The sequence below is a fragment of the Schistocerca serialis genome, chromosome 7 (assembly GCF_023864345.2).
Source record: "Schistocerca serialis cubense isolate TAMUIC-IGC-003099 chromosome 7, iqSchSeri2.2, whole genome shotgun sequence".
Taxonomy (NCBI): Eukaryota; Metazoa; Arthropoda; class Insecta; order Orthoptera; family Acrididae; genus Schistocerca; species Schistocerca serialis.
Window position 1 is genome coordinate 113,100,824 of NC_064644.1, and position 23,942 is coordinate 113,124,765.

A 23,942-nucleotide genomic window follows, 5' to 3' on the forward strand; every position below is an offset into this window, starting at 1 on the left:
TTCAGTTTCTGAACTACACGTACAGTAAACATAAAATGCCAGAATAAAAATTGTGTCTACCGTAGCACAAAAAAAGCTAATATGCTCTGGACAGCGTTAGGTATGTAAAAGAAGGGAAGCAGCTTTTTGACTTATCTGGCAGCTTTAAAGATATTTTGCATTTCTAACTCTGGCCAGGACAGTTACTTATGTGTTACGATAGGAGAATTTTTCTTTGTGATTTCCCACAAACTTTTTAGCTCCTATTATTCTTTCGGAGTTATTCTTGGTGGCAATAGTTAGTGACTCACCCTGTACATACGAACATTTACAGGGGACAGCGCCTATAACTTAGAAATTCTGTAGCATAGTTGGATGACGTTCCATGGGTTCCAATTCAAAATATTATGTACTCACTCTCCTCCACAAGTCCTAGAAGTCTGTAACGGGGATTCCCGAACACACTCAATATTTTGACCGCTCGCGGAAGGCTTGCCAAGCGAGTGTCGACTAGCAGGCAGCGGGAACCACAGTAAAAAATGAAGGCAGGCTGAGAGCGGCGGGTTATTACCTCTCGTGGTCGGCCAGTACATGCTCGCTTGACTGCAGGAGGCCACGCAGTGGCGGATAACGTGGTTGAAATGAAACGTGAATTAATATACTTTCCATGTCAATACTTAACAGATCTTACATACAGGCTACAGAAAAACCAAATACACAAAATACCTCTCTATATTTCGCTGGTTTGGTTATTTGCTAAAAAAAAGGGTTTGGAAATTAGTTCTGCATTTAATATATGGGCTTTAAAGCGGCTGTGCACGACCAGCCCGTCACACATAGTGACGAATGAAGCCAGAAAACAACTATGACGTGTACTGTCCACAGCGATTGCGGTTTGTGAAACCAACAGTCCAGTAAGCTAACAGTATCCCATGTCGATTATGTTACCGCTGTGCTGGATCTGCAGACAGCTAATTATCTTAATTAATGGCAATAAGGTACTTTCGGCGAAGTTCATTTAACAGTCAAGCTTTACTCTGTAAACAAAAGGAAAACCAACGCAACCAACCAGCGACAGGAATCTAAAGTTTACCTAGCTTTGACTGTCCAGCTAAACCATTACCTTCTTCTAATTTAAATATTAGCTGTCATCTTAAACACAATATCCATTAAGTGGAACAAGTTACATTAAACGCACACACTTCCACGCACTCGACGCTCATTGGCTGTTGATTTATGGACATATCTCCACAGTGATACATTTCCCACGTAAGGCCGTCTGGGAATTTCTGTTCGATTAAAATGACTTTACTCCATATTACTGCGGTGTCACTGGTGCACCACCCGTAATAAATCCTTAGCACACGGAAAAAGATGGGTATGATTACATCGTTTCAGTTAGTTTTCCAGTTTAGCGTTGCTTCTGGCTTCGTTGCTTCATATTTTTACCAGAAACATTTTAACTGTTTCTTTATTCTTATTAGCGTCCAGTCATTTGCCAAAGCTGAATTAACCTAGCCATTATATGGGTGTATTTGCACTTGTGAGTTTTTTCTGCTCATTGATATGCCTGTTTGCCTAAGTTAGGTACCCATTGAACGCTTTAGCAGCTTTCTTTTTTCTTCTGTCATTAGCTTTTGTCGTTTTGCTTCTAGTTGATGTAGTGAAACATTGCCCGTGGCTGTCTGGCTGTGACCTCCTAGTTCTTTGGAATTCTTAATTACGTTTGACGCCTCGGTTACGAGTGGGAAGAATTTTATCGGTGTTACAGTGAAGGCGGTGACTGTGGTTATCTGGTTCCATGGGACTCTTAATTGCGTTCGAACAATTTCTGTCGATGCACTCAGTTATGGTGCACTATTTTATGAACTGAGATTTATACCCTTTACCACCCCTGAAACACAAACGTTGCCCTATGCTCTATAGTGCTGTCGGTGTACGCCTTCGTCTTATTATTTTTGATATATTCATTTATTATTGCCTTTAATACTTGTTTATACTTACCACTTTGTAATTTCCCTAAATTGTCTGATGATCCCTAGAACAGGCGAAACGTGTCACACGTGAAGGTTAAATAAAATTATCTTGTGCAACCAAGATTGTTTTTCTGTTCTAAATTTCTGCTCGATTTGACGTTCATTACCTTACCTTGACCTTTTTATCAAGCAGTTTCCCTTCACTCTGTATCGAGAAGTTCCAATGCTAGATACTTAGGGGAAAACGAGGGGATTGGCAAAGTAAGGGTATTGGCAGTTGAAATAAAACTTTTTTACAGAGGGATTCGTTTTACTTTTCATTCAAACGAATTTGAAGCCATGAAATATCCCGGAATATGCGTACGAAGCGATTTAAAGCGCTACGCCCACATGAACAACAGCTCATTTATTGGTAAACTCCTTTGTAATTGTAGCCAAAACCATGTATGAGGTATCTTAAAAGACGCTCGTTCGGTCTTTACTTGTGTATTGATCCTTTAACAGTAGGACGGATGAAGCACATGTAGAAGATACAAAGATTACTCGCAATGCATTTCACCGCGGGTTCATTAAGTGAATGAGATAGCGTCACGTATTGACGTTCTATATATCACGGTGCGGTTTAATACTGAAATTCCAAGAGCGTCCGTCCCCAGAAGAACAGGTTTTTCTACATATATCCCACGAAAACAGTAGGAAGGTAAAATGAGAGATTCGACTTCATAAAGAGACTCACCGGCATTTCATCGCGCTTACCATTCGCAAAGGGAACAGGAATATGGGTATAGGTGGTCACGAAGTTCCCTCTTTCGCTTACCGTAAGGTGATTTACGGGGGTGTTGGTTCAAATGGCTCTGAGCACTATGGGACTCAACTGCTGAGGTCATTAGTCCCCTAGAACTTAGAACTAGTTAAACCTAACTAACCTAAGGACATCACAAACATCCATGCCCGAGGCAGGATTTACGGAGTGTATATAAGCATGTAACTGTTAGTGAGAGGAGGGTTGCATCGTTTGCATACCCATGTCAAAACCGCAATGATGTGCGTGTAGCACAAAAAAATTCCACGGTGATATCGAGACCCTCTTTTTCACTCGTTTAGGGCCATTGGAGACCATGTCAAGTAATAATTAGGCATTTCTGGAAAGTGTAAAGCCCAAAAGCTTTGCATAGTTCCTCTGTCTGCGTGTCTTCTCTCTTCTGTCCAGCCGCTGTGCTGTTTTCGCTCATCGTGGACACACTTCAAATTGTTGATGAGTGATCTGTACTTTGATCGGTTAGAGATGTCCTCCTAATTCACATCAGTGCTACTGACGTCCTTTCTTACTCCCTCGAACCATTTCTCACATATTTTAGGTCTATTGTCTAACACAATAAAAACCTGCTTCGTTAATCGAGTTACATCAATGCTTTCATAGAACTTCAATGGTCGTTTCTTCTTTGACTCAATCAGACGTTCATTACACGTGTATAGTTCTTCCTGGAACTCTACTCTGTCCATTACCTTAGGGCACCTTATTTTGCGAGGTATCTTGAGCTCAAACTTCTCGGCTTATCACAGTCCAGCCTTTCCTGTCAATCGGTGGTATTCATTTGCGTGCAAGCATTTGTTTTCATCGCTGTGTTAAGAGCGCCTTAGTTTAGCTCATCCTGAGATTGCCTTTGTGTCATACAAAACGCAGCAGGCATCTTCTCTCGACTGCTATCGTTGGTTTCTTTTTCGCTAGTTCTCATCTGCCCTATCTCACCAGGATACTTGAACCTGTCCACTATTTATATTTTAACGTACTGTGGCGTTGGTTAGGTACTTCGTTTTCTGGAGAGACAGTTGAACGACAGATTTTTCTGCATTGTTCCTTCAGCATGTTTATTTGTTCTACAACAGTCTCTGCGTTTCTTAACAGACTCGCCAGGAGATCAGCGATGGCAAGACAATTGATTAACACTGCACTTTGATCCTCCAATGTGAACTTTGTTCGGTAGCCTTCTCGCACCTCGTGTTGTTTCTCATCCTTAGATAACTTTCTTTAGCACACAGCTGAAGAGAACTGCAGACAGTCCATCATAAACTCTGGCTCTAGTTTTAATTAAATACACTTTCGAGGGTGCCCTCACAAATTTTGTTGTATAACGTATCTGTGTTAGAGTTCACTTGATTTTTCCACCGTTTTGATGTCCAATTAATATTCTATCAGGATGTCAAACAATACTTATAACAGAAAATAATTGTATTTTGCTACTGTAAATTAAATCCGCAACTTATTCTGGTCAAGACCCTAACAAAGTCTCAATTTATGTTCGGAATATTAATTCAAAAATATGTTAATTCTTGGTTTGTTTGTTACTATTCTTTTACAAATATTTAAACTAGCAACGAGCTTAATAGAGTACTGTATTTCAGTTATAAAGATTTTGTGAATCTTGCCTGATAAATGATTTACTTACTAAGTAAACTGAAATACACAATGAACACAGACTGATGATTTTACTACTACATATGACACATTTATTTTAATTTAGGATTGCATGAAGTGGACGAAGGAGGTGTAGAGATAAATCCATCTCCTTTCAAAATAGGTTTTCCCATTGTATTGTAGACATGTTTAAAAGCTGGCCAGGTCGAGACTCAAACGATTAATTGCTTAGCGAGTAGTCGCAGCTAATGGCGCGCTTCAGGAACAAAAAGAGAACACGGAAAGCGCCCCATGGGATGGCAGCGCGACAAGCAGTTAGGTTGAGAGTTATGGCCTGGGACTGGTAATCCCCCCTGTGACGTGGCTCGGATCAAAGGTACCGTGAGTAAACGGTACTACTAGGCATCCAGTAAAGTGCGGTCACGGATACAATTTTCTACTGAAGTAATATGCGTGGCATACAGCTCTGTATGTATGGGAAAATTATGCGTTGGATTACTGATTCAGAATTCGCATTTGATTGCTGTTTCTTTGGGAGAAGATTGTGTTATACCTATTTTACCTTATATCAGAACTCGACAACAGCAAGGAATGGCCTTTTGATTCTGCAATTTACTGTTCTGCAATACTGTTGTTCATATTGGAAGGAACCCCGCGATTGTGATGTGAGTATGGACCCGATCTGTCCAGGAGGGCCATATTCAATTACTGGGTCATTGAAGCCGGAGGCTGTGCTCTGTCTTCGAAATCTCTCAACATGATAACTCAGATTAAGTAGAAAGAAGCAATCGTGACCTATCTCTATACGCAGGGTGTTCGACTGTTGCCCTGAACAGCACTTTCTCCAGATGTTTCACCCACTGGAAGCATCTGGTCATGGGCTGTCGAGAGCTTGGGCACGCCACTACTTTCCAGACGCTACGATTGACGAACCCTGGAATAGACTAAAAGCAGAATGGAATGACGTAACATCCAAGGTAATGTGGATCCCATGCCCAACCGGCTTGGAGCCATTGTTGCTCCAGAGATGGCAGATCTGTATGCCAAATTTCGAAACCTTTAATCACCTACATATTTAATCATGTATGCTTCGTGCTACACTGCATACGCACAGTAAGTAAAACTTCGTTGCTTGCTGTTTGAATGCAATTTCAGTGGTCAGCAGTATAGATACACTGATCAGCCAGAACATTACGACCACTTACCAAATAGCCGGTATGTCCGCCTTTGGATAACAGCGGTGATGTGTCGTGGTATGGGAGCAATGAGGCCTTGGTAGGCCGCTGGAGGGAGTTGGCACCAATTATGCACAAACAAGTCACGTGATTCCCGTACATTCTGGGCAGATGGGCGATGAGCTCTGGCGCTACATTCAATCACATCCCAGACGTGTTCGGCCGAATTCACTTCTAACGAGTTGGGGAATCAGCAAATCAATTGAAACTAGTCACTGTGTTCCTCAAACCACTCCATCACTCTCCTGGCCTTTTGACATGGCGCATTATCTTGTTGAAAAATGCCACTGCCGTCGTGAAGCACGTTCGTCGTGAAAGAATGTACATCGTCTACAACCAATGTACAATACTCTTTGGCCTTCATGACGCATTGCACGAGCTCCACCGGATCCACGGACGGTCACGTGAATGTTCCCCAGAGCATAATGGAGCTGCCACCAGCTTGTCTGCATCACGCAGTACAGATGTCAAGGAGCTGTTCTCCTTGAAGACAACGGATTCGCGCCCGCCCATCGGCATGATGAAGAAAGTATCGGGAATCATCAGACCATGCAACGCTCTGCCGTTCTTCCAACATCCAGTGCCGAAGGTCACTTGACCATTTGAGTCGTAGTTGCCGATATCATGATGTTAACATTGGCACATGCATGTATCGTCAGCTGCGGAGGCCATGTGTTGAAAACACTCACCACATCACTCCTGGAACACCCGAAAAGTCGTGCAGATTTCGAAGTGCTCGTGCCGTGCCTCTGGGCCTTCACAATCTGCTCTCAGATAGACCACGCGCCTTCTCCGTTCGACACACGGACAACAAGCTCACTGATACTACGAGAGCCGTGCGTGTGTCTGACTAGTAGTAATTCCTCGCCAGACGCGCTTCTACAGTCTGGACGGGTTTATATCGATAGCTGGTCGGCGGTCATAATATTCTGGCTGACCAATGTATGCAGCCAGGCGTAGAATGTAATGCCGCAAAGATTTTACGTACACTCCTGGAAATGGAAAAAAGAACACATTGACACCGGTGTGTCAGACCCACCATACTTGCTCCGGACACTGCGAGAGGGCTGTACAAGCAATGATCACACGCACGGCACAGCGGACACACCAGGAACCGCGGTGTTGGCCGTCGAATGGCGCTAGCTGCGCAGCATTTGTGCACCGCCGCCGTCAGTGTCAGCCAGTTTGCCGTGGCATACGGAGCTCCATCGCAGTCTTTAACACTGGTAGCATGCCGCGACAGCGTGGACGTGAACCGTATGTGCAGTTGACGGACTTTGAGCGAGGGCGTATAGTGGGCATGCGGGAGGCCAGGTGGACGTACCGCCGAATTGCTCAACACGTGGGGCGTGAGGTCTCCACAGTACATCGATGTTGTCGCCAGTGGTCGGCGGAAGGTGCACGTGCCCGTCGACCTGGGACCGGACCGCAGCGACGCACGGATGCACGCCAAGACCGTAGGATCCTACGCAGTGCCGTAGGGGACCGCACCGCCACTTCCCAGCAAATTAGGGACACTGTTGCTCCTGGGGTATCGGCGAGGACCATTCGCAACCGTCTCCATGAAGCTGGGCTACGGTCCCGCACACCGTTAGACCGTCTTCCGCTCACGCCCCAACATCGTGCAGCCCGCCTCCAGTGGTGTCGCGACAGGCGTGAATGGAGGGACGAATGGAGACGTGTCGTCTTCAGCGATGAGAGTCGCTTCTGCCTTGGTGCCAATGATGGTCGTATGCGTGTTTGGCGCCGTGCAGGTGAGCGCCACAATCAGGACTGCATACTACCGAGGCACACAGGGCCAACACCCGGCATCATGGTGTGGGGAGCGATCTCCTACACTGGCCGTACACCACTGGTGATCGTCGAGGGGACACTGAATAGTGCACGGTACATCCAACCCGTCATCGAACCCATCGTTCTACCATTCCTAGACCGGCAAGGGAACTTGCTGTTCCAACAGGACAATGCACGTCAGCATGTATCCCGTGCCACCCAACGTGCTCTATAAGGTGTAAGTCAACTACCCTGGCCAGCAAGATCTCCGGATCTGTCCCCCATTGAGCATGTTTGGGACTGGATGAAGCGTCGTCTCACGCGGTCTGCACGTCCAGCACGAACGCTGGTCCAACTGAGGCGCCAGGTGGAAACGGCATGGCAAGCCGTTCCACAGGACTACATCCAGCATCTCTACGATCGTCTCCATGGGAGAATAGCGGCCTGCATTGCTGCGAAAGGTGGATATACACTGTACTAATGCCAACATTGTGCATGCTCTGTTGCCTGTGTCTATGTGCCTGTGGTTCTGTCAGTGTGATCATGTGATGTATCTGACCCCAGGAATGTGTCAATAAAGTTTCCCCTTCCTGGGACAATGAATTCACGGTGTTCTTATTTCAATTTCCAGGAGTGTATAGCTTTCATATCCAACCGGACCAGTCGATACATACACAAATTTCGCTTCTGAACAATAGTGAACAATCAAATAGCGCGTTCAACATTTCGTATTACAGACTTGCAGGGTTTATAGAGGGGACTTATTACAACCCCCGTGACACCCGTTAAATCACGTGAAGTGTTGAGCCCATACGACCATAAAGAATGCAATCTAGCAACGTCCGTTCTTCTCGAAGCTTTCACAGACGGATACAGACATCTGTACACCGACCCGATTCTCGTCTGAAGAGACGACGTAGTGCATCTTCTGTGACCAGTGTTGTAGCCATTGGGGGCACCACTGCCTTTCTCTGCCGCAAAATCGAGGGAAACCACAACAAAGGTCACCCTCCTGGCAGTCCATGATGCTTCTGTCACCGTCTCATCGTGTAAAGGGATACTTGTCCTATGACAAATAAGTCCATTTTATGACTCTAGATACGTGATGTGGATGTGTGGGCCTGAGCAAACAATATGACTGTCTTGTCCGGTGCTGGTCGCTTGGGGACGCTGAGATCCTATAAACGTTGAATAATGGATTCCTGGGTCCATCGGGATATTTGCGCGGCATTCATCTGATCGCAATCAACCTGAAAAGCGATATCGATACCTTGTCGTCAGTTGTACATTATCCTGCCGCTATTGAATTCAGACACGTGCTAATAGACATTTCTCCCCCATACTTGAGGCATAATACTTTATTCTCACAAAAACCATCATTAAAATGCGATTTCTAAATCATAAATCCGTCTCGTAATTTTTCCTAATATGCAGAATATACAGTATGTGATCTAAAGTATCCGGACATCCCCAAAAACATACGTTTTTCATACTAAGTGCATCTGCCACCTACTGCCACGTACTCCACATCAGCGACCTCAGTAATTAGACTTCGTGAGAGAGCAGAATGGGGCGCTCCGCGAACTCACAGACTTCGAACGTGGTTAGGTGATTGGGTGGCACTTGTATCATACGTCTGTACGCGAGATTTCCATACTCCTAAACATCCCTAGGTCCACTGTTTCCGACGTGATAGTGAAGTAGAAAGGTGGAGGGACACGTACAGTACAAAATCGTACAGGCCGACTTCTTCTGTTGACTGACAGAGACCGCCGACAGTTGGAGAGGGTCGTAATGTATAATAGGCAGACATCTATCCAGACCACCTCACAGGAATTCCAAACTGCATCATGATCCACTGCAAGTACTATGAGAGTTAGGCGGGAGATTAGAAAACATGGATTTCATTGTCGAGCGGCTGCTCATAAGCCATACATCATGCTGATAAATGCCAAACGACACCTTGCTTGATGTAAGGAACGTAAACATTGAACGATTGAACAGTGGAAAAACGTTGGGTGGAGTGACGAATCACGGTAGGCAATTTGGTGATCCGATGGCAGGGTGTGGGTATGACGAATGCCCGGCCACCGTCATCTGCCAGCGTGCCAACGGTAAAATTCGGAGGTCATGGTGTTATGGTGTGGTCGTGTTTTTCATGAAGGTGACTTGCACCCCTTGTTGTTTTGCTTGGCACTATCACAGCACAGGCGTACATTGATGTTTTAAGCACCTTCTTGCTTCCCAATGTTGAAGATCAATTCGGAGACGGCGATTGCATCTTTCAACACCATCGAGCACCTGTTCATAATGCACTGCCTGAGGCGGAGTGGTTACACGGCAATAACATCCCTGTAATGGACTGGCCTGCAACGAGTCCTGACTTGAATCCTACAGAACACCTTTGGGATGTTTTGGAACACCGACTTCGTGCCAGGCCTACGCGACCGACATCGATAGCTCTCCTCAGTGCAGCACTCCGTGAAGAATGGGCTGCCATTTTCCAAGAAGCTTTCCAGTACCTGATTGAACGTATGCCTGATGGAGTGGAAGCTGTCATCAAGGCTAAGGGTGGGCCAACACCATATTGGATTCCAGCATGACCGACGGAGGGCGACACGGACTTGCAAGTCGTTTTCAGCCAGGTGTCCGGATAATTTTGATCACTTGCTGTATACCTACCTACTTTATGCGGTTGTGTTGAACAGTATATCCTAAGAATGTAGTACGCATTTAATGTTTTTGCATGCCATCTTCAACGTGATGTAATTTTAAGTACGGTATTCTTGTACTTTGGTCATTTTTACTCAACATTTTCAGTCTCAGAGATGATGTTTACTGCTCAGATGCTGAAATCTGTACCTGTCACACTTACAACGCAGAAATATTTTCTTAACGTTCCTCACATTTCTATTGGGACTCGTAGCCAGGGAGGTTACAACGGTCTCTTGTTCACTGATTTGTTGCTCTATGATAAGTGACTCAGTAAGTTTGGGTCTGTTTGTTACCAGGAGATATAAGGCATTACCTAGCCAGTCAATTGTCTGAATAATTGCTCAAGGTAAATTTCAGATAAGATATTCAGATTCGCTTTCCCACCCAAATCACTTATGCCTCCCAGTCTATAATTAGAAGTTGAAATATGCCCTCTAATGTTATAAAACTATCAAGAAATTATCACAAGAAATTTTAAAAGCTTATTGAATGTAACCATTTCGCATTTCGGTGTTAAACTATTTACTGCAAATGAAATTTTGACATTTTGCTGTAGTCAAGCACTATGAAAGTAAAGAGCCACCAAATTAAATGTGCTGCAGTTAATAAGCTTAAAATTGAAAACATGAGGACAGTTATGGTGGATGTTAAAGCCCACTCCACAACGTTAAGTTGTGATTTTCTGGAACATATGTTCCCACAATCTGAATCCAAATTTTGTTTTCTTCATTTTTATTTCATCTCCTTCTCGCCTCAAGCGCAGAGGTGGGCTCTCAACGGTTACCTTTCACTGAATCCAAGTATTTACGGTAGTATAAGGGTACGTGCTCCTCCACACACCACACGAGCGGGAGCCACATGGAAAGCGTAATAACAGCAAAAAAGTGGTTCCAGTGGCTCTGAGCACTATGGGACTTAACATCTTAGGTCATCAGTCCCCTATAACTTAGAACTACTTAAACCTAACTAACCTAAGGACATCACACACATCCATGCCCGAGGCAGGATTCGAACCTGCGACCGTAGCAGTCCCGCGGTTCCGGACTGCAGCGCCTAGAACCGCACGGCCACCGCGGCCGGCTTAATAACAGCAATCAGCTTGTATAAACATAAAACTACATCCACAACAGACACCGAAACGAATCGCTGGTGTAGCCAATGTGGTGCCTAGCTTACAATAGGTGTAAAATGACAAGAATGTAAACATAAAGAGTGTGAGATTGCGAATAAAAAGATGTCAATATGTGGAGTCAATATTTCACGGATTTTAAAATGTCTACCCACAACCAACGTACAGTAACACTGGCAGACATTACCGTTGATGTGGCAGATACGGCGTTAACCGTATTTTGAAGCTGGAGACGTTATCCGGTTCTTTGATACAATGAGGAAGGTCAGTCCAAGGTCACGTTAGTGCTGTGAAAATAGGAGTTCGAGAATGTGACTGAGTGATAGAGTGGTCCAGAAAAGATCTTACTCCGAGGACAAACAGAGTCTCTGCTGTGTTGTTCAGTCAGGCGAGTTGAGATAAAGAAGAGATATGATGAACGGTATTCTTTGATAAGAGGGCAGAAGAGGCAATGTGTGTGGAATTCTCTGAGCTTGTCTGCACATAGCCTTGATAGCTGTACATAAGATCGTAAGGTATGATCAAAAAACCGGAAGTCATGTTTATACAGGATGAAAAGTATTTAAACCGACAAACTCTGAGAGGTTGTAGGAGACATCAAAACAAATAATTTTCCCTAATGTCATTTTTTCCTATGAGGATTATTTAAACCGGTGGAGTCCGTATTACGATCTTCAGTAGTTAGAGGGCGTATTACGCTCTTCAGTTGTAGGCAACTGCTGTCCTGCAGTGTAGTAGTGCATTGTCTCTGTTTACTAATGGAGCGATACACCTGGAGTGAGTACACTGATATGGTTGGTGCATACTACGTAGCGCACCACAACGGACGAGCTGCACAGCGGGTTTATCAACAACAATGTCCCAATCGCCGTATCCCGCATCGTATGACCTTTGCTGCTGTGTGCCAACGTCTGCGTGAGGCCGGGTCTTTTAGCAGATTACCTGGACAGGGACGCCGTTGTACGGTAAGAAGGCTGCAATTTGAGAAAGCTGTCTTGCAGCATGTGGAGGGGATCCATCAATCAGCACTCGTGCAACTGCACGTAACATGGGGACGAATCAGACGAATGTAAGAACAGTCCTTCGAGAGCAATTGTTACGTCCATTTCACTTAGAGCGTGTCCACAACCTGGACCCAGTTGATTATCCACCCAAAGCACAGTTTTCGCAGTGGTACCTGGAACAGTGCGAAATGCATCGTACATTTCCATCCTCTGTGTTGTTACCGATGAAGCAACGATCGAGCGTGATGGAGTCTTCAACATGCACAATTAACATGTTTGGAGTGAGGATAACCCACATGCCACAATTACTGGCGCTCATCAAGTGCGGTTCTTCGTTAACGTGTGGGTCATAGTCGTTGGGGACAGTTTAATTGGGCCGTATCTGCTACCTAGTCCATTAAATGGCAGGAATTATTACAACTTTCTCGCTAGAGCATTACCAGAATTGCTGGAAGACGTCCTGCTCCCTACAAGACAACGCATGTGGTTCCAACATGACGGGGCGCCGGCACATTTCAGTCGTCGTGTGCGTCGATTCCTGGACCGACGGTTCCCAGAAACGTGGATTGGCAGAGTTGGTCCTGTACCATGGCCTGCTTGATCCCCAGGATCCCCAGATATGTCCCCTCTGGACCTTTTTGTGTGGGGAGAGATGCGCAACCTCGTTTACGCAACTTCTGTTGCATCAGAAGAGGATCTGGTTGCCCGGATAATAGCAGCAGCAGGAACAATTCGGCATACTCCTGGGGTTTTTTCCCGTGTCAGACAGAGCATGATCCGACGGTGTAACCTTTGTTTGCGTCAATGGAGGCATTTTTGAAAATCTACTGTAATTGAAATTGGGTTGTGTTAATGTATTGTCTCTTGGTCATACAATAATGGAAAAGTGTTAGTTTGTTTAATTAATTTGCCACCAGAGCAATCTTCCTCTACCGGTTTAAATACTCCTCGTAGGAAAAAATGACGTTAGGGAAAAACATTTGTTTTGATGTCCCCTACAACCTCCCAGAGTTTGTCGGTTAAAATACTTTTCACCCTGTATATCGTGTATCCATCACCAGTTCCAAGTGCCATGAGAGTTTAATAATTGAGAAAACAAACGTTTGTGTAACTTTCTTTATCCGATCGAAAAGGAAGAGCCTTCAGGGGAAGGACATTGTTGATGCCTTCTTACACGTTGCAGTTATGGGTTCATAGCAGTTTGGATTTTAGCCTGTTATTACTCCTAGACTCTTTGTCAGGGAATTTAGGATTAAAGACGGTAGGGATTACCGATAACTGGAGCTAATGAGCCCTAGTATGATCAGTCAGGACTGCTTGCGTTTTAGATGGATGTGTAGATGTCTCATTCCAGGTGAAGCCCACGAGCCACTGGCTGGGCCCGGGCTCGGCAGGACGTGGGGTACCGCCGTGCCGGCGGCGGCCAGCAGTCTGCAGCGTATTGTGCCGCTGTGCCACCCTGCCACCCCGCCTATCGATTGACGGGGGCTGCTCGCTGGGTGGGGTGAGCGCGAGGGTAGGAACAGGGCGCCTGGGAGTCCGGCCTCCCGCCACACCGGTAGCAGACCAGCTGACGGCCGGCGTGTCGCGCGCGGCCAGCTTCGCGAGAGGCGCTTTGAGTCGGCACGTGGGCGGCAGTGTGCGCACACCGCGGAGGAAGGGCACGCGAAACGGAAAGGTTGCACCGCCGCTGCACGTGGACTGTCACTCACAGGCGGCTGGTTTCTACAAGGTTGCGCTCGGAGTCAACGAATTTCACGGCGGGTAAAGCACACTTCTAACAGGAAATTTGCGTTAAAAACCATCCAAGACATCCGGTTTCAACAGTATTTGCAGTCATCTTCGGGTATTAAACATCTTTTTGTAATAAAACATGTTCATTTTACACTGGACCTCATCCAGTTGTCAAGTGCGTAAAATTTAACACACTGAAACTTCCTGGCAAACTGTGCGCCGGACCGAGACTCGAAATCGGGTCCTGAGCTACCCAAGTACGACTCAGGCCCCGTCCTTACAGCTTTACTTCTGCCAGTACCTCGTCTCCATTGTCGTTTCCATTCTGCAAATTTAGCACACTGTCCCCCCGACATGTTGTGTAAGAGGTTCAACGAAAAAAAGGCTTGTTTTACTAAAAAAAAAAATGGTTCAAATGGCTCTGAGCACTTTGGGACTTAACATCTAAGGTCATCAGACCGCCGACCTTAGTGGCCGAGCGGTTCTAGGCGCTACAGTCTGGAACCGCGAAACCGCTACAGTCGCAGGTTCGAATCCTGCCTCGGGCATGGATGTGTGTGATGTCCTTAGGTTAGTTAGGTTTAAGAAGTTCTAAGTTCTGGGGGACTGATGACCTCACAAGTTAAGTCTAATAGTGCTCAGAGCCATTTGAACAATTTTTTTGTCATTAGACCTCTAGAACTTAGAACTGCTTAAACCTAACTAACTTAAGGACATCACACACACCCATGCCCGAGGCAGGATCGAACCTGCGACCGTAAAGGTCGCGGGTGTTCCAGACGGAATCGCCTACAGCCGCTCGGCCACTCTGGCCGGCCATGTTTTACTACAAAGACATGTTTAATTCCTGAAGACAACAGCAAAGACTGTTGAAACCGGTTGTCTTGAATAAAACACCATTTGTCCGATGTTGGCTTTTGAATGCTTTTTAACAAGCTAAGCAGATTGCCCTTAAAAACTCTCATAATTCGAGAAAACTGCCGTCTTATGGTTCAAATGGCTCTAAGCACTATGGGACTTAACATCTGAGGTCATCAGTCCCCAGTCTGAAGTCACTGAGCTCTCCTGATCAATAAATTCCCTACTGAAAACACAATACTGCTCGCCTTCTTATATAATGACTGGTCCACGCTCCTGGTATCTAGTGGTCCATTCCGCATTACATAGCACCGGCTAGACACTTTTGATCAGATACTGAATATGCTTTTGTTGTTGCTGTGGTGGTCTTCTGTCCAGAGACTGGTTTGATACGGCTCTCCAGACTATATTCTGTGCAGGCCTCTTCATCTCCGAGTAACTATTGGAACGTACATCCCCTCTGAATCCGCTTACTGTATTTATCTCTTGCTCCTCCTCTACGATTCCCCCCCCCCCCCCCCCCCCCACGCGCCTCCCTGCAGTACTAAACTAGCGATCTCTTGATGCCTCAGAATGTTTCTTACCAACCGATCCTTTCTTTTAGACACGTTGTACCACACATTTCTCTTCTCCCCAATTCTACTCAGTATGACTTCATTACTTACGCGATCTACCTATCTAATCTTCAGCATTCTTCTGCAGCACCACATTTCAAAAGCTCCTATTCTCCTCTTGTCCAAACTGTTTATCGTCCATGTTTCACTTCCATACAAGGCTGCACTCCATACAAACACTTTCAGAAAGTACTTCCTGACACTTAAAGCTATACTCGATGTTAACAATCTTCTCTCTTTCAGAAACGCTTTTCTTGCCATTATAAGTCTACATTTTACATCCTCCTTACTTCGATCATAATCAGTTATTTTTCTTCCCAAGTAGCCAAACTCATTTACTGCTTCAAGTGTCTCATTTGCTAATTTATTTCCCTCAGCATCACCTGATTCCGTTCGACTGCATTCCATTATCCTTGTTTTGCTTTTGCTGATATTGATCTTATATCCTCCTTTCAAGATACCGTCCATTCCGTTCAACTGCTCTTCCAAATACCTTGCTGTATCTGATAGAATTAAAGTGTCATTGGCAAACCTCAAAGTTTTTATTCCTTCTCCATGGACTTAAATTCCTACTCCGAATTTTTTTTTTTGTTTCCTTTACTTCTTGCTCAATATACAGATTGAATAACCTTGGGGATAGGCTACAACCCTGTCTTACTCCCTTCCCAACCACTGTTTCCCTTTCATGTCACTCGACTCTTATAACTGCCATCTGGTTTCTGTTCAAATTGTAAATAGCCTTTCGCTCCCTGTATTTTAGCCCTGCCACCTTGAAAGTATTCCAGTCAACATTGTCAAAAGCTTTCTCTAAGTCTACAAATGCTAAAAATGTAGGTTTGCCTTTCCTTGATCTATTTTCTAAGATAAGTCGTTGGGTCAGTGTTGCCTCACGTGTTCCGACATTTCTACGGAATCCAAACTGATCTTCCCCGAGGTCGGCTTCTACCTGTTTTTCCATTCGTCTGTAAAGAATTCGTGTTAGTATTTTGCATCCGCGGCTTACAAAACTGTCAACACCTCCTTTCTTTGGGATTGGAATTATTATATTCTTCTTGAAGTCTGAGGGTATTTTGCCTGTCTCATACATCTTGCTCACCAGATGGTAAAGTTTTGTTAGGCCTGGCTCTCCCAAGGTTGTCAGTAGTTCTAATGGAATGTTGTCTACTCCCGGGGCCTTGTTTCGACTTAGGTCTTTCAGTGCTCTGTCAAACTCCTCGCGCAGTATCATATCTCCTATTTCATCTTCATCTGCATTCTCTTCCATTTCTATAATATTGCCCTCAAGAACATCGCCCTTGTATAGATCCTCTATATAGGCCTTCCACCTTTCTGCTTTCCCTTCTTTGCTTAGAACTGGGTTTGCATCTGAGCTCCTGATATTCATGCAAGTGGTTCTCACTTCTCCAAAGGTCTCTATAATTTTCCTGTAGGCAGTATTTATCTTACCACTAGTAATAAGCACCTCAACATCCTTCCATTTGTCCTCTAACCATCCCCGCTTAGCCATTTTGCACTTGATGTCGATTTCATTTTTGAGACGTTTGTATTCCTTTTTGCGTGCTTCATTTACTGCATCTTTATACTTTCTCCATTCATCAATTAAATTCAATATCTCTTCTGTTACCCAAGAAATTCTATTAGACCTCGTCTTTTTACCTAGTTAATCCTCTGCTACCTTCAATATTTCATCTCTCAAAGCTACCCATTCTTCTTCTACTGTATTTCTTTCTCCCATTCTTGTCAATCGTTCCCTAATGCTCTCCCTGATCCTCTCTACAACCTCTGGTTCTTTCAGTTTATCCAGGTCCCATCTCCTCAAATTCCCACCTTTTTGCAGTTTCTTCAGTTGTAATCTACAGTTCATTACCAATAGATTGTGGTCAGAGTCCACATCTGCCCCTAGGAATGTCTTACAATTTAAAACCTGGTTCCTGAATCTCTGTCTTACCGGCCCCTAGACAGTCAGTAATGTTGACAACTCTTCCCGCATGGGCAATAATACTGACCGTTTTGGAGTGTGATTTAGAGGTTGCGCAATAATAATGTTTACAAAAAGAACTTTGGAAATACACTGCACTGGGCTGTGTTGACAAATCCTTAACAATCTCTTGCATGCTACACAGACCAAGGAGGTTAGATTAGGTTAGGATTGCTGTGTTGTTGTTCACTGGAAAATGAGTTCGAAATAATACGGAAGAGCATCACTATCAGAGCGCATCGAAATGTGTAGATCATAGCCGGCATTGTAGGATGTTATGGCAGATGAGACATCAAGGGAAGTGTTAAGACTGATGAATCATATGATTTATAGCTCAGAAAATGTAGGGAACGGCTACGAAGAAAGATGTTTGTACTTTAATCGGCGCAAAATTGTGAATAAAAGTATACACTAAGGTGACAAATAACCATGGGATAGCGACATGTACATTTACAGGTGACGGTACTGTCGCGTACACAAGGAATAAAAGAGCAGCGTCTTGCCGGAGTCGCCATTTATACTCAGGTGATGCATGTAAAAAGGTTTCTGCCGTGATTATGGCCGCAGGACGAGTATTAACATACTTTGAACGGAGCTAGACGCATGGGACATTCCATTTCGTGAATTGTTAGGAAATTAAATATTCCAGGATGCACAGTGTTAAAGGTGTTCCGAGAATACCAAATTTCAGGCATTACCACTCGCCATGGACAAAGCAGAGACCGACTGCCTTTACTTGACGAGCGAGATCAGTGATATTAGCAAGCAACACTGAGTAAAGTAACCGCAGAAATCAATGTGAGACATACGACGAACTAATTATTAGAAAAGTGGGGCTAAATGTGGCGTTATTAGGCTATGGTAGCAGATGACCGATGCGAGTGCCTTTGCTATTAGAAAATCGCCTTCGGCGCCTCTCCTAGGCTCGTGACCATATCAGTTGGACCCTAGACGAGTCGAAAATAGTGGGAAGGTCAGGTGAATCCCGATTTAAGTTGGTAACAGGTGATGGTAGGGTTGGAGCGTGGTGCAGACACCAGGAAGCCGGAACCCAAGTTGCCTACAAGGCACTGTGCAAGCTGGTGGTCTGTCTGCAATGGTGCCAGCTGTGTTTACATGGAATAGACTTGTTGCTTTGGTCCAATAAATCGATCTTTGACTGGAAATGATTATGTTCGGCTACTTGCTGCCATAAACTGACCTCATGTTAGCAAACAACAATGGGATTTTTCCGCAGTTGTTCGCGATTGGTTTGAAGAACACACTGAACAATTCGAGCTAATGGTTTCGCTTTGCACATCACCCGACTTGAATCCCATCGAACATTCATGGGACATAATCGAGAGGTCAATTCGAGCACGACGACCTCTGCACCGGCAGCACTTTCGCAGTCACGGACGGCTAGAGGCAGCGTAGCTCAATATTTCTGCAGCGGACGTCCGACGACTTCTTGAGTCCACACCGGGCAAAAGGAGGTCCTACATGACATTAATACGTATTCCATGAGTTTTGACACCTCAACGTATATAGATATACACTACAGGCCATTAAAATTGCTACACCAATAAGAAATGCAGATTACAAACGGGTATTCATGGAACAAATATATTATACTACAACTGACATGTGATTACATATTCACGCAATTTGGGTACATAGATCCTGAGAAATCAGTACCCAGAACAACCACCTCTGGCCGCAGTAACGGCCTTGATACGCCTGTGCATTGAATCAAACAGAGCTTGGATGGCGTGTACAGGTACAGCTGCCCATGCAGCTTCAACACGATACCAAAGTTCATCAAGAGTAGTGACTGGCGTATTGTAACGAGCCAGTTGCTCGACCATCACTGACCAGACGTTTTCAATTGGTGAGAGATCTGGAGAATGTGCTGGCCAGGTCCGTATAGGACTTGCAACATGCGGTCGTGCATTATCCTGCTGAAATGTACGGTTTCGCAGGGGTCGAATGAGGGGTAGAGCCACGGGTCGTAACAGATCTGAAATGTAACGTCCACTCTTCAGAGTACCGTTAATGCGAACAAGAGGTGACCGAGACGTGTAACCAATGGCACCCCATACAATCATGCCGGGTGATACGCCAGTATGGCGATGACGAATGCTCGCTTCCAATGTGCGTTCACCGCGATGTCGCCAAACACGGATGCGATCATCATGATGCTGTAAATAGAACCTGGATTCATCCGAAAATATGACGTTTTGCCATTCGTGCACCCAGGTTCGTCGTTGAGTACCCAACGCAGGCGCTCCTGTCTGTGATGCAGCGTCAACGGTACTGCAGCCATGGTCTCCGAGCTGAGAGTCCATGCTGCTGCAAACGTCGTCCAACTGTTCGTGCAGATGGTTGCAAACGTCCCCATCTGTTGACTCAGGAATCAAGACGTGGCTGCACGATCCGTTAAAGCCATGCGAATAAGATGCCTCTCATCTCGAGTGCTAGAGATACGAGACCGTTGGGATCCTGCACGGCGTTCCGTATTAACCTTCTGAACCCACCGATTCCATATCCTGCTAACAGTCATTGGATCTCGACCAACGCGAGCAGCAATGTCGCCATACGATAAACCACAATCGCGATAAGCTACAATCCGACCTCTATCAAAGTCGAAAACGTGATGGTACGCATTTCTCCTCCTTACACGAGGCATCAGAACAACGTTTCACCAGGCAACGCCGGCCAAGTGCTGTTTGTGTATGAGAAATCGGTTGGAAAATTTCCTCATGTCACCACGTTGGAGGTGTCGCCACCGGCGCAAGCCTTGTGTGAATGCTCTGAAAAGCTAATCATTTGAATATCACAGCATCTTCTTCCTGTCGGTTAAATTCCGCGTCTGTAGCACGTCATCTTCGCGGTGTAGCAATTTTAATGGCCAGTAGTGTATATCTGTTGTATACGACACTTACGTTAATATAATCCTTCAGTGCACCTATTATTGCAGGACACGTTTCCATAAATATGTGTAAAATATTGTAAGGTGAAACAAAACTTGTAATTCTCAAGTCTTCGAAAACCTGCAAGTAGCAAGGTACCGTAGCGTAATAGAAAAGTTCTGACTTAGTGGAACTCTCTTGGTATTCTTGGATGATGGGGGATATGGGCGTCACAGAAATGCATCCGAAGGATGGTAGACCGAAGTTGGGGGAGGGGAAGGAGATGGTGCGTATGCGTGGGGACGCCGGTGATTGGAGATAACCATTTCCAGTAATGTATCAAATGTTGGACCGTCAACACACAACAAGCTTTCTTCCCCATCAACCTCAACTTTCTCAGTAAGTTTTCGTGAGTTATTTTTGACGTTCCTTGAATAAATTTTTCATTCACCATTCTTTCTGCTTGCAACAGAGTAGAGTAATTATCACAACAGCATCGTCTTTATGGTCCAACATTCCGAGCCACAGTATTATTGGTCAGTATTAGTGACAGTATTATTGAGAAGTCTAGGTTGTCACCAATAATATTGCACAATACTGTTGTGCAATATTATTGACCACCCCAGGAGCCGCTGAAGTCAGGTCACAGCCGGCACGAATGTGGAGCGTCATAATTCCGACTCAGTGGCGCATGCCAGTAAGAGAACTTGCTTCTAACTGCAGTAATGAATATGCTGCAGCCCAAGTTATTTCTAATACAAGCATTAAATTGATGCGTATCCCGTAAATGGCAACAAGTGCTTCCGCTGAATAGCACTCTGAAACGCGAGCTCCTCGGTTATACGCGTTGTTGCCACCAGAGACAACTTTATTATATTCCGTCGATGCGCAGATACTCTTCAACCCTTTCACTACAGATTTGTTGTGGGACTGAAAGCCAGTAATGTGCGGTTGTTTTAATTAATGACATAGTCAGAAGGAAAAAATGTAAAAAAAATATTTGCTCTCGTCTCCAGTTTGGGAAGGGTAGGACACATAGGATTATTACAAACTGCTTCCGGTGTGTCAGGAGGCGCCTTCGCAGAACTAAAGGAAATAGAGGAAACAGACACACATTAGTGAATAGGGCGTCTCTCCCACCTTTTAACTCACATTGCAGGATTTCAATATGGGCCCCGTTTGTGACACAGCAAACGTCAGTAAATGCTTGCAATCCACTGATACGAATTTTCCGGAAAGGGGCGACTGCAATCTCCTTTGCAAATCTCTTTATTGCGTTGCCTATGTGCACGCGCGAACTAATTCATTGCGACAATACGTAGCGGGTGATATGTTTGCATCTTCTACCTACAAGTGCGATCTGTAATTATACGTTTTCTGAAAACCATTAATAGGCTTCTCTTTATTAGTGTGACATCGATAACATGCAGCATATTTCCAGTCTTTCTCTGATAAACTATGATGGGACAAAATTAACAGCTGGCAGACCCAACGCTGCATTTACGCTGTCGCAGGGACACGCACCACAAAGGAGCCCAAAAAAAGCTGAAAAACAAAAAAATCTTTCTTTCGTAGTACAGTATGGATCTTCTCAACATTATAAAACCTATAAACGTAATTATTTTGCATCGGTTTATTCGGCTAAATTTTTCAGTGGACAGCTGGTACAAATTAACTGAGCATTCATCGCTCAAACTCTGCGATTCCTCGTTTCAAATTTCCATTGCCGCCCTGTCAAACGCCTAACATGTCAGTAGAGAAACTCGCTGAAACTTTTAAAAGAATGCCTAACGGGAATCTGACAGATTGAAATGAGTTCGATTTCCCGATAAAGCTTATTCGTTCCCAATCGCAATGTATCCAAACCAGAACCTGTAAACGCGTTTTACTTCCTACTAGCAGAAGCGGACTTTTTGGCTCTTGGAACTGGAAAAACAAAATTCCGGTACGTTTATTCGTTAACGAGGTACGGCAGGAAACGTACAGTATGCCCTCAGAGCCACAGCGTCTGGAAGATTTCCAGCTGACTCGTGACACCACAGCAAGGTCACAGGAATACAGTGAGAGTGTTATCGAGGAAATTCGAATGACAAATAAATATATTGCGTGTACTAAAAAAGCAACCACCATAAAAAAACCTTTCAAATCGTGGAAGAGCTCACACAAACTACAAAAATGGTTCAGATGGCTATGAGGTCATCAGTCCCCTAGGCCTTAGAGCTACTTAAACCTAACTAACCTAAGGACATCACACACAGCCATGCCCGAGGCAGGATTCGAACCTGCGACCGTAGCAGTCGCGTGGTTCCAGACTGGAGCGCCTAGAACCGCTCGGCCACAACGGCCAGCCACAAACTACATTTCACCAACGATTTACTAAGAAGTCGTATGACTGTCTGCCAACTTAAAGCTCGCGTCACATAAGACGGTGCTTCCGCACATAGAGGCGGAGCAGTTGCCGAAATGCGTTGTTGCGGACAACAATCAGCCTCATCTGCCTACGGTACATCGTATTATACGTTCAAATCTGTGAGGGAATAGTAAATATTAAAACCAATTTCGACCAGTCGTCATGAGAGAAATATTAATTCACGTCTTGAAGACGTTGCGTCCACTGCTCCACAGATCTACTCTGCGTGAAGTCGGGAGGCGAGAACTGCTGAAGCAGCTTTGCGATGACATGAAGCACAATTTTCCTCAAAATGACAATTGTCTAAAGGCAAGACCATTGAAGCTGATTGCAATAATTATCATGTAATGCGATTTGAACTATATTATAAGCAAAAATTTAATACACAACAAAATTAACTTCAAGCACAAACCGGAATATTATATTTGCTTGAAAACTGCTTATCCTCAATAGAATTTTTAAAAATGTGTATCAAGTGTGTGTGTGTGTGTGTTGATGTGCTTGACTGTAGTCAAATGTAATCATAAAAAGAATTAGTGGTAGAAGAGACGAATGAAAAGACTATCGTAAAAATGGTCAGTAAGTTGTCATATTTTTCGCTGTTAACAGGCATTATGAGTGTAAACTGACTCGTTCGACATTACAGTGATAGACCGCCTTTATAATCTACTGTACAAGCAAATAATGAACAATCATATGCGAATAGCTCCAGGGAATGATGACCGATAACATCGAAAACCATCGATATCTCGACCAATAACAGCTACTGTCATTTTAATGCATGTTCCAGTTCATGACTTGAAAATGACATGTGGAAACATAGGACTTCTGACAAATTTATCCAGCTGAATTCCCACATCTTATTAGAGCATAAAATGTGGTGGGAGAAGCTTAACTTCTTCGTGGGAAATATGTTGAACATTATAGTCTGCATAATTCAAAGGACACTGAGCCGTGCTGCAGCCCGCGTTGGTGCTGTTCGTAGGTTTCCACCCTCTGTTGGAGGCCAGACGGTATCGATTAGTTGGCAAGGTTGTGGTTGTTTGTCTTCTTCTCGTGTTGACTGGCGCCACTCGGTTTCGCAAGCGTTGCCTGTCCGCTAGCGGCAGCAGCGGCGGTTATTGATATGCAGTAACTGTTGACCTATGTTTGGGGCGACGTCGTTTTTCCGGGTCGTGTGAGTGTGGCAGTTCATTTGGGGACTCAGGAGAAGCCAGGTCCGCGCAGTGC